Consider the following 16164-nt stretch of genomic DNA (forward strand, 5'->3'; position numbering starts at 1 on the left):
TTTTTTTTTTTTTGGTGACATGGGGTCTAGCTCTGTTGCCCAGGCTGGAGTGCAGTGGTGTGATCTTGGTTCACTGCAACCTCCGCCTCCCAGGTTCAAGCAGTTCTCCTGCCTCAGCCTCCTGAGTAGCTGGGATTACAGGCACCCACCACTACACCCAACTAGTATTTGTATTTTTAGTACAGACAGGATTTCACCATGTTGGCCAGGCTGGTCTTGAACTCCTGACCTCATGATCTGCCCACCTCGGCTTCCCAAAGTGCTGGGATTACAGGCGTGAGCCATCACACCCAGCTGCATGTGTTTTTCTTAAATACTTTCCTAAGTATGTCTATTTTAGATTAATAGCGAAAGTTACTTTTCTTTCACTAATCAATTAATGGCAGTGAAGGTCTTTGAATTATAGTGACTTAAGGAGAAACCAGAATAAGAGCAAATTTTTAATGTGGAAGATTATAGACGGGGCATGGGGGCTCACTTGTAATCCTAACACCTTGAGAAGTTGAGGTTGGAGGATCGCTTGAGCCCAGGAGTTCAAGATCAGACTGGGCAACCAAGTGAGACCCCATCTCTACAAAAAAGCAAAATTAAAAAAAAAAAAAATTAGCTGAGTGTGGTGGTGCATACCTGTAGTCCCAGCTACTTGGGAGACTGAAGCAGGATTATCACTTGAGCCTGCGAAGTTAAGGCTGCAGTGAGTTATGATCACGCCACTGCACTGCAGCTTGGATGACAAAAAAGATTATAGAATTAAAATATTTTGATTCTGGGAAAGAACCCCATAAACCTCCATTCTAGCTCCCTCCTCTTGTAAATAAGGTAAGGTTTCCCTTACGACTTGCTTCAGATCACAAGCTGGTAATTGACTATTTATTTGGGAGGCAGTATGGCATGGTGGCTAAAAGCATAGCCTCTGGTCCCTGGCTGCCTGTATTCAAATGCCAGCCTTGCCCCATGCTAGCTTTGTGATATTGGGCAAGTTGCTTTAATCTTCCTTGTCTTAGTTTCCTCATCTAGAGGCACTTAATCTATTTGCGTTACAGGTTTTTGTAAGATAAAGATATGTAAAGTATCTGCAGTGGTGCTTACTTCATAATGTGACATGAGTGTTTGCCGCCATTACTTGCTGTGATTCTATGAGATGTTTTTTCTTCATATTTTAATATCTCCAAGATTGGAATCTATTTAACAATAGATGGCATCTTCCATTTGCTCTAAGTCAGGTGGGGCTATCCCGTCAGGTTGTCAATACCTGTGCACGTGAAAGTTACTTACAGCTATATTTAGGTCACCATTTCAGTTGAGTTGTGGACAGTGTTAACACTACATATTTTGTGTTTAATTGCCATTTAAAATATCTTCAAAAGGATTTCATTATGATTTGACACTGAAACAAAAAGTTATTGAATACAAAGAAAAAGAGAGGACCAAAGTAGAGAAATGAAAATTTGGTATTACTGAAATAAACATTTGCCCTTGGATAAATTATCACAATTCCATTTCCTTTTCTTTAAAAGCAGCAACCAAGTGCTTTATGGGAGCCAAGAAAGAAAGATACCCAAAAGTAGATGAAACTTTCTTTTGTACTGAGATGTATAAAGAAAGCCTGTCATTTAAAATGTCAAGCAATATGTTGAAGCCAGGAAGAATTGCCACATTTTTTCTGAATAGATTGAAAAATATCAAAGTAAACAAGAGGCATTAGGCTATAATTAAAAGCATTTTTTCTTTCTTTAACAGAGTTTGTCTTACCACTGACAGCATCTCAAATTTGATGAAATATATAGTATTATATGTCTTCAGAGACTTAAATCTCTTTTTAGTGCCAATTGTCTGACACTAAAGTAGTACTCAGATGTTTAACAAAGGAATGAATGGATGAATGAATATCTTGACTTCTATTCTGATGTAGTTCCCACTGCATCATTCTTTACTGTGCTAGTATTTTTACATTGACCAAGAAATAAGTAATAACTGTACATAAAAGTATGGTAGTGTTTGCCGGGTGCAGTGGCTCACGCCTGTAATCCCAGCACTTTGGGAGTCCAAGGTGGGCAGATCACCTGAGGTCAGGAGTTCGAGACCAGCCTGGCCAACATGGTGAAACCCCATCTCTACTAAAAATACAAAAATTAGCCGAATATGGTGGCAGGTGCCTGTAATCCCAGCTACTTGGGAGGCTGAGGCAGGAGAATCGCTTGAACTGGGGAGGCAGAGGTTGCAGAGAGCCGAGATCTTGCCATTGCACTCCAGCCTGGGGGAAAATAGCAAGACTTTGTCCCCAAAACAAAAAACAAAACAAAACAGAAAAAAGAGGTAGTTTTGAAATAGTAACTTTTGAAATAAGCAAGTTGATAAATCACAAATACTCAAAACATATTTTAGAATGTTATTTTTAGAAAGTATTGAAAGATGAGACTTTCCTTAATTGCAGGAGAAAAAGCATAATGAATCTATCCCCTTCAGCGAAGGGATTTGACTATGTACACTTAAGTAGTTGTGATGATGATTATTTTTTAAAATGTGCACATGACCTTGTAAGAAATTATCTGTAATAATCACAAATGCCTGTTTCTAAATCCTGTAGAAAATGTGCATATTTAAAATTTTAGAAATGTGTAGTCATTTACTTTGTTTTAAGTTTTTTGTGAGTTTTAGCCAAACACCCCCCAAAATATTGATTTTAAAAGTTGATTTTATGTATTTCATGTAACCCATAAAAGACCTCCTTTGTTGCAGTGAGCCAAGATCGCTCCACTGCACTCCAGCCTGGCGCCTGGCTACAGGGCAAGACTCTGTCTCCAAAAAAAAACACCACCTCCTTTACCTGTTTTTCTTATGCTACATTTGCAGATTTTTTTTAAACCATAGACCCTAAAAAGTTTTGCTGCAAGTTAGAAGCAAATGTCTTATTTCTAAAACAGCCAAGATTCTTTTGGTATTTGGTCATTTGCCAGTAGTTGTCACCACATTTTGATTTAACTAGAAGTCTGTGAAATTTTAATCCTTGCATTTTCTGCTTAATTGGCATAATTTATTTTTAAAAGGCAAATTTGGAGAAATGTTTAATTCTAATTATTGTGTTCTGGTGCTCATGTTTACACCCTGCTGTGGTAGGGTCTCAGAAATCCTAGCTTGGAAACTACCTGCCTACATTCTTGTTATTTAATGACCATAGGCAAAATAGCTAAGATTAGTTTTGCTTGACCTTGGGATCAGGACTGGTTCTCATCTCATTTAGTTTTTAAACGTTATCTGACCCACTTAATATAAAGCAATTTCCACTAGCTGATGGATGGATGTATTCTTATTTTGTTGAGCAAATTTGATTCCTAATGAGAGACAAAGACTGAGCTGGCATAAGCTGCCTGTGGGGTGGGGTGGGGTGAAGGTGGAGGGTGAGGGGGTGGGGATAGATAAGGGTTGGGACCTCTCTTGCTGTCTCTGTTTCTAGGAAGCAAGGCTTCCTTGAAATTACCTGGTTGTATCTTTTATTATGCTACATTTGCAGATCATTGTAATCATGGAGTCTTAAAAAGTTTTCCTTTAAATTGCAAGTTAATGTTGTATTCTAAATTTCTAAAATAGCTGAGACTTTTCTAAAACAGCTGAGACTTTTTTAGCAGTTGGTTTGGATTTCTTGTTCTGGGGCCTTTTTTTTCTGACATACAGATTCTTTATACAGTTTAAAAGATTTTCCCACAAGTTCTTTCCCCATACTACAGCCAGAATAGTTTACCTAAAGTCAAATCTGCTGTGTCATTCTCAGTAACTTCTCTCTGTTTCCAGTTTAAGTCTGAGTTGTGTAGAATGAGTGGCTTACAGATCTATCTGTCCATCTGTCTGTCTGTCAGTCTATCTGTCTGTCTATCAATGGAGTTTCGCTCTTGTCCAGGCTGTTGTGCAGCGGCACGATCTTAGGTCACTGCAGTCTCCACCTCCTGGGTTCAAGTGATTCTCTTGCCTCAGCCTCCTGAGTAGCTAGGATTATAGGTGCGCAGCACCATGCCTGGCTAACTTTTGTATTTTTAGTAAAGGTAAGCGTTCACTATGTTGGCTAGTCTGGTCTCGAACTCCTGACCTCAGGTGATCTGCCCACCTCAGCCTCCCAATGTGCTAGGACTACAGGCGTGAGACACCACACCTGGCCTCACTTTATTGTCTGGCTCCTGTTTCCATTGCCAATTGCATTTTCTCCTTTTTCTTTTACCCCCCCTTCATACCTACTCTGTCATCCAGGTTGCACCTGAAGTTCCAGCAGAACTTTAATAATTTGAATTAAACTACTTGTAAGTTCTTTATTTTGCAGCTCTGTCTTACCTGAGACCTTTGTAATTGTCTGTCTAGAATATTTGTCTTCCTTTAGCTAACTGCTACTTATTCTTTAGGAGGCTGGTTTCTACAGAGAGCCTTCCCAGATACTTTCCTCCCCCATTTGGTGGTGCTGTCCACCTGTGTACTCCTATAGCAGCCAGACTACTCCGGTGCCCCATTTGCTGGCTCATCTGATCTACTAAATGTAAGCTGCTTAAGAACCAGACCTGTTTATATATTATTAACAGCTGTTGCCCCCGGAACCTAGCACAGTTCTGGCACATAGCAAGAAATCAGTCATATTTGCTGGATGAGTAACTCGTAAGTGATCACTGAATAATTATCTCATTGAGGCAAATCTCCATGTAAGACACTCCTTGTGGATGACTCCATGTGGCAGAAGATACTCCTCCAATGGCTGCCTTACTCTTCTCTCTCCAGAAACAAATTATGAGATCCCCTGTTCCTATTTGAGCTTTTTAACTTTGGAAGTAGTAGGAGCAAACCTTCAAGAATTTTGATTCTTGCTCAGTAAATGCTAAAGACAGTGTGAGCATATTATGATGTAATGCTGTTTTTTGAGTGCCTCATATGTACTGCATTATTTATTTTATAATTGTCATATACTATTCATAACCACCCACAAAATGTGGATTGTTTTTGTCACTTTACTGATTAGCATTACTAAGTGGCGGTTTTGGAATATGAGCTCAGACCTTTCTTTCCTTCACAGCCAGCACCCCATTCTCCACACCTGCCTCCCATAATGGTTATTGTTAATCCCTTAAAAATTGGATATTAGCTTTGTAAATTAAAACCTGTTGTGCTCACTTGATTGAGAAAAATAGGCAAAATAATTGAAAATACTCTATAAATTGGTAATGCAAATAAGAGATAATCAACTAATTGGTTAACAAGGCCTGTTTTTAATTATTCTGTTTTATCTTGGACCTGGAGTATTTACATTGGCAAGTAACCTTAAAAAAATCAAGCCAGAGCATGGTGTTGTCCCACATATAACTGTAAAAAGCAAGTAGTGAACATTTGGCTCCATGAGAGTAAGTTGGAGTAGGCACCACCACACAGAAGTCTAGCTGGGAGTGTCTGACGGGTGGGGCATAGCGTTTTGCATTTTTCATCTCTCAGTTGCTGCTCATAGAATAAGAATTTAGACTAGGAGCAAATTGCCATTCTGCTAAAAGGGTTGTTCTTGGTGAGAGTGAAACATGCTTTGGAGTTCTGTCAGCTGTGCCCTGTCATCTTTATGTACTGTATTGAGGACACAGAGCACCTTTCAGTGGTCAGTCTCCCTGTATTTGAGAACCAGCCTCTACAGTAAAGTCAGAATCCATTTTTGTTCCCTGCTTCAAGGTAGAAGGCTAAAATTAGACTATGGCCAGTGTTTTGTGAGTTCCATGTGTGTGTGTGCACACTTAAAAAAAAAAATCCTAGAGGTATTGTCAGTAGGCCAAATCTGGCTAATCAGGGAACCTTAAATTCTTAGCCTGCCTTTTCTCCATTCCCTTGGAGCAAACTTGTATTTATTTATTAAGCCTAGTTTTGTTCTTCGGGTAGTCCTCAAAGTTACTCTGCATACTTGGTATCATCTCTAGTCTACGCTTATTTTTTCCCCTTCATTTTTTATGTGAAGGGCTTCCTATAGTTATTGGTCTGCCAATTTCCCTTCCTAATATACTGACCAGATGCGAGGTCTGATAAGAACCACTCTTAACACACATTAGAATTTTAATCTTTCTGCTAATTCACAAAATTAACACACAGTTCACAGCAAAAAGGGTAGTTTGTTTTGATAATTACTTCTCACTCAAGTATGAATAACTTTCCTGAAATATTTTGTCTACATTTTCACTGGAGGCTCAACTTAATTTTTCACCCATATTCTTTACCCCAGACCCAAGGCTTCACTCCTGACAGGGTACTTCCTAGAATCCTAGTAGTGCTTAGGGTAGGATCTTCCCTCCCTCAAATCTCAAATTTCCCATATAACAACTTGCAGAAAAACCATATCATCATAAATATAAATGAGCCCCAATATAGCATGTTTTCAATATATTAGTTCCTTTGCTTGCACATATCTGAAATTCTCAGTTACTTTTCAACACTGGGTCATTCGATCAAAAAATACACCACCAAAAAAAAAAAAAAAAAAAAAAAAAAAAAAAAAAAAAAAAAAAAAAAAAAAAAAAAAGAAAACACACCAGAATGGGGAATACCTCAAATAGCCAAAATCCCCTTTCAGGCCATCAGTTTTGCTCCTCAGTGTTTATAGTCCTAAGAAGGGTTGTTTCCTAGTTATCATTAGAAGGGCATGTGAAATTTAGATTCTGCTATGTGACCTCTCTATTCGCTAGGATAAATTTTTGTTAGGTCTGTCCTAATTTAGTTATACAATGATATTCAATATTTATTTCAGCTAGAGTGTGTTACCTAAAGGAGTTCTCCCCTTATTCTCAAATGGGAGAGATCTTTTATGTTTCTGTTTAGAATTTAAAAGACCTTAGAAAATACCATTAGCCCTTTGTGACTTTAGTATTAGTCCCAGTTGAGTTCATCCAATGTTTATAGACTACCTACTATACCTACCATTTGCTGGCTAAGGACAATCCAAAGATGACTAATAGAAAAGCTTCCTCCCAACACGGTTATCGTCCAATACGATAGATACACATGAGCAAATATTTTAGTATGACAGTGCTAAGATAAAAGTATGTACAGATTTCAAATTCGGTGTGGCTCTCATATTTACAGTTACATATTTCTTCTCTGCTGTTCTGTTCTGAAACAATTGTCCCCTTGGTTTATATCGTGCATAGATTCCTATCTGAGACTTCTAGGACTCCTGTGGTTTTCCACACTTTTATATAAACCTGATGTTTGGTTGACATTAGCTTTATGTGAAAAAAATTAGTTTCGATCTTCTACTATCAGTAATTTTTTTCTCTTTGACCTCACTTTCTTGGTTCTTCTTGGCTAAGCTCTGTAATCGTCTACTTAACAGTTGAAAATAGCAATTTTTCTGTTTTTAGAGAAACTATACAGTTGACCAGTGTGATTATTTATGGAAAATATTAATATTCCTAGAAGCTCTTTCAAGTCCCCTCTTCCAAGAGGTAGGCCAACCTCAAATGTCTTGCTTTCCAGTCTGGTTTTCTAATAGAGGGAGTTGAGGAAGAAGACAAGCAGTTTAGGGCTTACTGTGTGCCTGGGAAAATGCTATGCACATTTTATATCTGCTTCTTTCAACCTCTCTGAGGTAGGTAAGCCAAAAATGAAGAACATTCTCTCAAAATGTTAGTTTAATTTGTTCATAGTCATACATTTTGTAAGTAGATTTGAAGTTTGAACTATCTGATTAAAAACACATATATCCATAGCCAGATGTGGTGGCTCCTGCCTGTAATCCACACGGTGCTAAGAGTTCGAGACCATCCTGACTAACATGGTGAAACCCCATCTCTACTAAAAATACAAAAATTAGCCTGGCATTGTGGTGGGTGCCTGTAATCCCAGCTACTCAGAATGCTGAGGCAGAAGAATTGTTTGAACCTGGGAGGTGGAGGTTGCAGTGAGCTGAGATCACACCAATGCATTCCAGCCTGCCAGCCTAGGTGACAGAGTAAGACTCTGTCTCAAAAACAGAAAAAAAAGCACATACATCTCACAGATCTTCTTGTAGTTGGAAGTCTATATAATATGCAACACAGTTTTTTAGGGCTGTGTTAAAACTCTTTTGGTTGTAAAATAATTAACACAAAGTAGCTTAGGTAAAAAAGGAAATTTTATTGGTTCATGCAACTGAAAATTCTAGTAGACCTTGCATGAGAGCTCATGCAGGGGCTCAGATGATATCATCAGGACTTTGTGGCTCTCTCCATGAGGCAGACATGGTGGCCACAGGAAGCCCAAGTTTAGTAATCTTAGTGGAAAAATATAGTCAATTCCACATCTCTAACAGAAAGATTCAGTGGAAGACTGAAGGGCTTGAGTTATGTGCCTTCTGCTCTCTCATCTGATAGGAACTACGTGGACCATACATAAAGTGGGTTTTCACCAGGGAAGAGGAGTTCAATTATCAGAAGATCAGGAAACGGATGCTGAGCAGGAAAAAAAAGCAACTGTGATGTCCACTGTGGGGTGGGAGTTTAATGACCTAAGTCTGAAGTTGCAAGCTGGCAGCTCATGGGTGAATATAGGCCGGAGAGGCAGTTTGTTTGCCTTACACAGTGTTTTGATAAAAGAAAAAAAAAGTAAATATTTTTAGGATATTTCATCTTAAAAAGTCTAGATTTCTTGGCCTCTCTTAAGGAATTGAAAGATGTAGAAACACTGGGCAGCCAGGGTCCCACATTGGTGTCCTAACTGGCTGGAGTTGAGCAGTGGCTCTTTCCTTTGGATGCTCACCTACCAGCCGACTATACTTATTCTCAAGAATTGGCAAGAATCTCTGGGTATTTGAGGGTATGACCCTTGCTCTAAACAGTGCAGGTTTCCCTGGTCAAGTAAACAGTGGTTTATTCTGGCTGTAATTATAGGTTCTGCTTGAGTCTTGGCTGACTTAGTTTTATGCTGAGATTTACTACTTGTGCATAGTCACTGCCAAAAAATTGTATGAAAATTAACAATTAGTTGTGGGGAATTACAAAATAAAATAGATTGTTGAAACAGATTTGTATGTTTGTAGGGCAGGGTAATGGTCTTTGGGGTTTGCATCTGACAAGATTCTTACAAGCTCTACAGGTTCATTGCAACCAGTTGCCCATTTAAATATGTTTTTGTTGTTTGGAGAATGTATTTTTATCCTTTTTAATAGACATTTAGATGGAAAGTTTCTTACAACCTATAAGAACGCACATCTATATATTCCCACAGGAAAATAGTAACCCATAGCCAGAAATTCTAAAGCTTTTGCATTCTGTGAAGATATCTGACCATTCACATTTTGATGTTGCACAAGTGATGTTACGTAGACCCTGGTCCTTTATTTATGTTCGCTGGGCACATCTTTTGTAGTTCATTATTATTTGGTAATAAATTATGTAAATTGAGTGGATAAGTGGAGGAAGACAGAGAAAACATTTTGGAAAGAGTGAAGAAGACTGAGGAATGCAATATGACTAGCTGAAGAAAGGAAATACTGCAAGCATTGCCCTCGGGAAAGATAATTTTGTTGGCAGAAAGAAGAGGTATAAGATCTCAAGGAGAAAGAATTAACTTATCTAATGCAAAAATGTGGGATAGAATTTGAGGAAAGAGGTCAGTTCAGACCAAGCAGGGTGACTGCTCTAGTGTTTCTCACCTTCTCTGGAAAGTTATACCCTCTAGCCGTTCAGACCCAGCTTGCAGTGAATATGATGTCCAGAAAGAACTGATATTGTTGGGTAGCAACAAGTTACACACCATCCACTATGTTCCTCATTCTTAAAAGAGCTGTGGTAGGTGGGAATTGGTGGTGAAAATATATGAAATCTTGAGTACCCTAGCATTTCCAAATGTGAAGATTGTCCTGATTATGATTTAATTTTTCATTTATATACAAATGCTTCTTGACTTAAAATGGGGTTACCTCCCACCAAACCCATCGTGAGTTGAAAATAATTGTAAATCTAAACTGCATTTAATATGCCTGATTTACTGAACATCATAGTTTAGTCTAACCTACCTTAAATGTGCTCAAAACACATTAGCTTAAAGTTGAGCAGAGTAATGTAATACAAAACCTATTTTGTAGTAAAGTGTTGTGTATCTTGTGCAGATTAAAGTGAAAAGCAGAATGATTATATGGGTACTTGGCATACGGTTTCTGCTGAATGTGCATTGCTTTTGTACCATTGTAAATCAAAAAAATTGTATGTCAGACCATCTTAAGTTGGGAACTGTTAATATTTATTTTGTCTTCTTTACAATGGTTGCAAAATACCAGGTATTGGACTCTGGTAAATCGTCACAATCTATAAGATAGTACAGTTTGAAGTAGAATAAATATTTATAGAATGGTGTTTTTAACCAAGCAGATTCTTTGAGAGTATGATTTCATGTCTGAGCTTTGGATCCTATTTTCATTGTAGGTTTCCTAGGGAGTATAGTATTTCCCTGTAATCCTTTTTATTTCTGTAAGATTGGTAGTAATGTCTCTTCTTTCTAATTTTAGTACTTTGATTCTAAAGATTTAACTTTTGGTTTGTTGATTTTCTCTATTATTTTTCGATCCTATTTATTTATTTATTTGTATTTTTAGTAAGATGGGGGTTTTGCCATGTTGGCCAGGCTGGTCTTGAACTCCAGACATCAGCGATCCACCTATCTTGGCCTCCCAAAGTGCTAGGATTACAGGCATGAGCCACCACGCCTGGCCTCGATCTTCTTTTTTTAAATTTATACGGTAATTTTATTTCCTTTCTTCTCCTTGCTTTGGATTTAGTTTGCTGTTCTTTTTCTAGTTACTTCTGTTGGAAGGTTAGATTATTGATTTGAGATCTTCTTTTTCAATATGAGTATTTATAGGTATAAATTTCCATTGAATCAGGATTTTGCTACATTCCATAAGTTTCAGCATATTTTGATTTTGTTTTTATTGATCTCAAAGTGTTTTTAATTTTATTGTAATTTCTTCATTTCATTGATTATTTAAGGGTATTGTTTAATTTCCACAAAATTCCCTTTGTTATTGATTTTGAATTTTATCCAATTGCAGTTGGAAAATGTACTTTATCTGACTTCAGTCTTTCATATTTGTTGAGACTTGTTTTGTGGCCTGTCATTCTGCTCTTGGCTGGAGTTTTCTTTAAATGTCTGTTAGATCTACTTGGTTTATAGCATTATTCAAATCTCCTACTTACATCTTTTATGTAGTTATTCTGTCCATTTTTAAAAGTTAGGTATTAACATCTCCAAATATTATTGTTGAATTATCTGTTTTTCTCTTTAGTTCTTTCAGTTTTTGCTTCATCTAATTTGGAGTTCTTTTAGCTGCACATGTTTGTGATTGTTATATCATTCTTGATGGAGTGAACATTTTATCATAAAAATATCCCTTTGTTCTAACAATTCTTTTACTTTCGAGTTGGAGGCTTGCTCTGTTGCCCAGGCTGGAGTGTAGTCATGCGATCTCGGCTCACTGCAGCCTCTGCCTCCTGGGTTTCCAGCAATTCTCTTACCTCAGTCTTCTGGGTAGCTGGGATTATAGGTGCACACCACCATGCTGAGCTAATTTTTGTATTTTTAGTACAGATGAAGTTTCACCCTGTTGGCCAGGTGGGTCTCAAACTCCTGACCTCAGGTGATCTGCCCACCTCAGCCACCCAAAGTGCTGGGATTACAGGTGTGAGCCACTGCGTCCAACCCAAGTTATATTCTTAATGCTTGTACTGGGGATTACTTAAAATAGTTGATTTTAAGTCTTTGTCTAGTAAGTCTAATATCTGGGCATCTTTAGGGATAGTTTCTGTTGATTGCTTTTTCCCTGTATAAACATATTTTCTTGTTTCTTTGCATTTGTTTGCCCCAACTGTTATTTACCACCTCGGGCAGCTCTAAAATTAATTAGTCATTTCTAATTGTTTTTTTAAAGGCTTTTCACTGGACAAGCTTAGAATTAGGTCAAATAAAGATAGCTTTGCAAGTGAGTTTTTCCCGGGAACCACTAGACAGGGCATATGATGATAGTTTTCTGGGAATGCATCTTTAAAGGTGTTTCAGACCCATTCTGCTCCCTCTGGCGGCTGCCAGGCAACTAGTTTTCATGATTATTGCAGGCTCTTGGTTTTCAAAGCTACTACAGAACTGGAGAACAGGGGATTGGAGTGGTACAAGTTAAAATGCCACGAAGCTTGCTCTTCTTACCAAAATTTAGCTGTTTCTCTTGAATAAATGCTCCCTGTATTATTGCAAGTCTTTGGTAATTCTCAGCATTCTGAAAAAGTTGATTCTGACACTTTTGGCCAGTTTTCTGATTATTTTATAGTAGAGGGAATTTTCAGATGTCCTTATACCATTATGTTTGCTACTGTCGCCTGTTGAATAATGTTGAACCTAGAATCAAGTTCCTGCTTTTTCACTTAGTGTTTTTTGGGTTGTGGGTGACCAGTTGACCAACAAATCTAAGCTTTTATTTCCTTTTCTCAAAAATGTGCATGTTAATATATATACTACTTGGAATTATTGTACAGATTGCATGAGATCATCCATTTAACAATGAACCGGATAAAAACTAACCTATATATTACTACCAAATGGAAGGATACATAAGAAGTTTAAAAGGTAGAAATGAAAAAAAAAAGATTTTGTCACTTAGACCTGTTTTATGAAAGCGGAGCCACTTTGAGTATTTTTGGGAATAAGGGATTTACTAAAGGAGTTGAATCTTAACACAAATGTGAGAAGAGCTGGGGAAATGAAGGCATGGAAGGGGGAGTCAGAAGATCAGGGCAACATTGATACAAGTGGATAAGTCAGAACTTACAGAGAAATCCAAGAAGCCAAATACTTTCAGCCATTGAAATGGGACCATGAAGGGCGAGGGGGTTGTGGAGGCGTCTGTGGAAAGCCATTATATTTGTATAGCTACTAACCCTGTGAGTTCACACAGCAAATGTCTCATGGGAGCCTGGGCTTGCTGTAGGTCTGCAGGGCCAGAAGTTGGAAAAAAAGGTAGACACACAGAACATGGGATCTGGGATCTGCAGAGCATCTCTATATCTTGTTTGTTACCATATTAGACCATGACAACTTTCCAAGAGTAAAGGCTATTGCTTCCCTTCTGCCTTTCAAATCCTTAATAGGTTCTCCTATGATGAACTCTAACATGAAATCAGAAGGAAAAGGGATTTTAGGAAACATAGTTTCCAGTTTAAGCAAGTTGACTAGCATAATCCAGCACATATGACTATGCAAGGGTTTAGTTGCTTAACTTGGGAATTTACTTATTTGGAAAGCAGCAACATACTAGCAGGTATAGATTATTCAATAGATTGTGTTACATAGTTAAAGAAAGAGTTTCTGACATGGGGAAACTTTTTAAAAGTTTCTTCAAAAGGGGTTTAGCTATTAAATCATTCTTACAACATATAAAATTAAACATTTAACTTTACACACCTTGATTTGTTTAGTAGATGAGTTCCTTAGAGGTAACATATCAAATGAATTTTTATGAATTCAACATTTTCCTAATAACAAGTAATAATATCAAGTATATGATAATTTCCTATTGGTTTTCAGTTGACATTGGCACAGAATTTTTTTAAATCTTAGTTTGTGTTTTGTTAGCATAATGTCATCAAGGCCATGCATGGGACGGTGAGACAATCAAGGTCCTTGCAGATTAAATCATATTATAAAGTTCATGTAGTTCTAAGGCAAGATAGGACACATGTGCTTCTCTCTGTGCTGGTAAAAGGCTGCTGTGTCTGGTGTTGTCTGGTTATTGTGTAGAGAAAAGCACATTTGCTGTATCAGTACCCTGCTTCCCATGTAATGATTTATTCCAGCAAAGAGATCATGTCCAGAACAGTAGTTGTAATTAGAGCCACCACTACATTAAGTTTATAATAATCCGTGACATTTTCCAGGACCCATTTTTGTTCTGCTCAGTTTAGATGGGTAGGTTAAACCACACACACACACACACACACACACACACACACAGAGAGAGAGAGAGAGAGAGAGAGAGAGAGTTGCACACACACGTTTTTGATAGTGGCACTAACCTCTGGTTTACTAGATAAGCAGTGTTGCCTTGAGTTATTCTTTTAATGAGAAGAGGACATACACTTCAGGGGTTTTTGCTTGGCCCTTTATACTGTAGTTGCACTCACGAGAGGATTTGCTGATTGCTCAATATATCTAATTCACTGTGTATTCACAGTGAAGGGAAGAGAAGGGAACTAGAGAAGTTACCACCAGGTAGATTCAGAAGCAGATGGACAGACTTTCATTAACCCACCCACTCATCATAGTGAAGTTCTGAGTCCCAAAGGGTTAATATTAAGAGCCAATCCTAAGCAGATGGGGTATTTCTAGTTCCCCAGGATACAATTATTTGGCAAATATTTATGTTTACTTCTTTGGAAAACACTGGGGAAGAGCTATGATATATCATAATTTGTTATGTTATTCTGAGTCCTTCCTGGATGGTATTGGCTTCTTGTTTATTTTTATTTAAAAGGCTGTGAGTCTTTGAAGTGACTCAAAGATAGGAACTGGGTGAGAGACAATGTCTTAGAATGGAGGCTCAGGTCAGGCATCTGGGTCTCCAAACCTAGACATTTTTTTCTTTAATGTTATACACATCAAGTTTGAACTTCGTCAGCTGCCCATCTATTTTGGAACTGAAGTTTCAGGGTCAGTCAGTCACTACTTAAGATCCATCCTAGTCCAACCATTCTAATTATCACTCTGGCCATGCCTATTGCAAATAACTGTGTTCATCATGCTTCCAGGTTCAGTGCCATCAGCAAGTCTCTCCCACTCTGGGTTCTAATCACCCTCATTAAAATCAGGAAGCCCATTTCAACAAAAGGACCTCCAAGCTTTTCCCCAGCTTACACAGAACATCTATCATAGCACTTTTCAAAAATCCTGGTTTTCCCCTTTAAAATGTAAAAGGAATATCCCCTGGGCCCTGTTGGGGACATAGGGGTGGAAGAGCAGGTTATAAGTGATAAATTAACAACAGCCTTTTTGTTCTAAGTTGTTGGATGCCTTCCTCTATATTACACAAAGGAATTTCTGGCATCTCAACTTTGTTTAGTTTTGGCCACATTTGGGTCCAGATTTTAGTCAAGCAGTTGAGCAAATAATTTAGAACCATCCCCAGCTGCTTGAGTTAGCACTATGATTCAAATATTTCTGATGAATATCTTAATTCAGCCTGATTTAAATTATGATCCTTTTTCTCTCTTGTCTAGCATGCTTAGAATCTTTTTTACCATGTGGTCCAACGGTTTTTCCTCTGTAAATTAGTAAAATCTTGCTGTTCTTCTTGCATGTTAGTTTATTTTTATGACTGGGGGCAATGAGGGATGGAAGGGTGCAATCATTATGATGTCTTTAAGCAAAGTATCACTAGTTTTATCAGATATACTCTGCTGGTATAGGAAACTTAGTAGACTTGGGGAATTTCTTTTATTTAAATCATCCCAAATATCTCCATTGAAATTCTTGGATGTTGCTCTTTTGTAATCAATGCCCTTTTCAGCTCCTAGCCAGGATTAAGTAACTGGTACTAGACTTACCCTCTTTCTTGAAACAATAGTTGCAGTTCCTACCCTCTTTCTTTAAACAATGTTTGCAGTTCTATTGCTGTGTAACAAACCTACTCAGAACTTAGTGGCTTAAAACAACAGCAATCATTTGTTTCTCTCTCATGGTTTCTGTAGAACAGGAATTTAGGAAGGGTTTGAAGGAGCAGTGGTCTGGCATCACTCATGTAGTTGCAGTCAGATGGTGGCGGGACTCAGACACTTGGGGACTGGCTGGGCAACTCTCCTCATCTAATCTCAGGGCCTGTCAGTGGGATTTCTCCACATGAATAGGCTTGAGCTTCTTCACATCATGGTGACTGCAGTAGTCCTTACCAGGACAACTTATCTGGCAGATCAGGACTCCAAGCAAGGATTCCAAGAGAACCACCCAGAGACTGATTGGCCTGTTATTGCCCAGCTTTGAAAGTCACATAGTGTTACTTTTACCATAGTCCCAAGCCCACCCAGAGGAACTGCTAAAGAATAATAAATGATGTGTAACGGAAAGCCAATAGAAAAAATAAAATGGAAGACTAAAGCATACTTGATTAATCAAATCAAATGCCCTAACCTTTTTTTTTTTTTTTTTTTT

General features: G+C 38.0%; 1 protein-coding gene across 5 annotated transcripts in view; it reads left to right on the forward strand.

The window, feature by feature from the left end:
* Window positions 1-16164, forward strand: part of TTC27 (tetratricopeptide repeat domain 27) — a 194433-nt gene that overhangs the window by 106449 nt on the left and 71820 nt on the right. The window lies entirely within an intron of this gene.

The sequence above is a fragment of the Cebus imitator genome, unplaced genomic scaffold, assembly GCF_001604975.1.
Source record: "Cebus imitator isolate Cc_AM_T3 unplaced genomic scaffold, Cebus_imitator-1.0 Scaffold88, whole genome shotgun sequence".
Taxonomy (NCBI): domain Eukaryota; kingdom Metazoa; phylum Chordata; class Mammalia; order Primates; family Cebidae; genus Cebus; species Cebus imitator.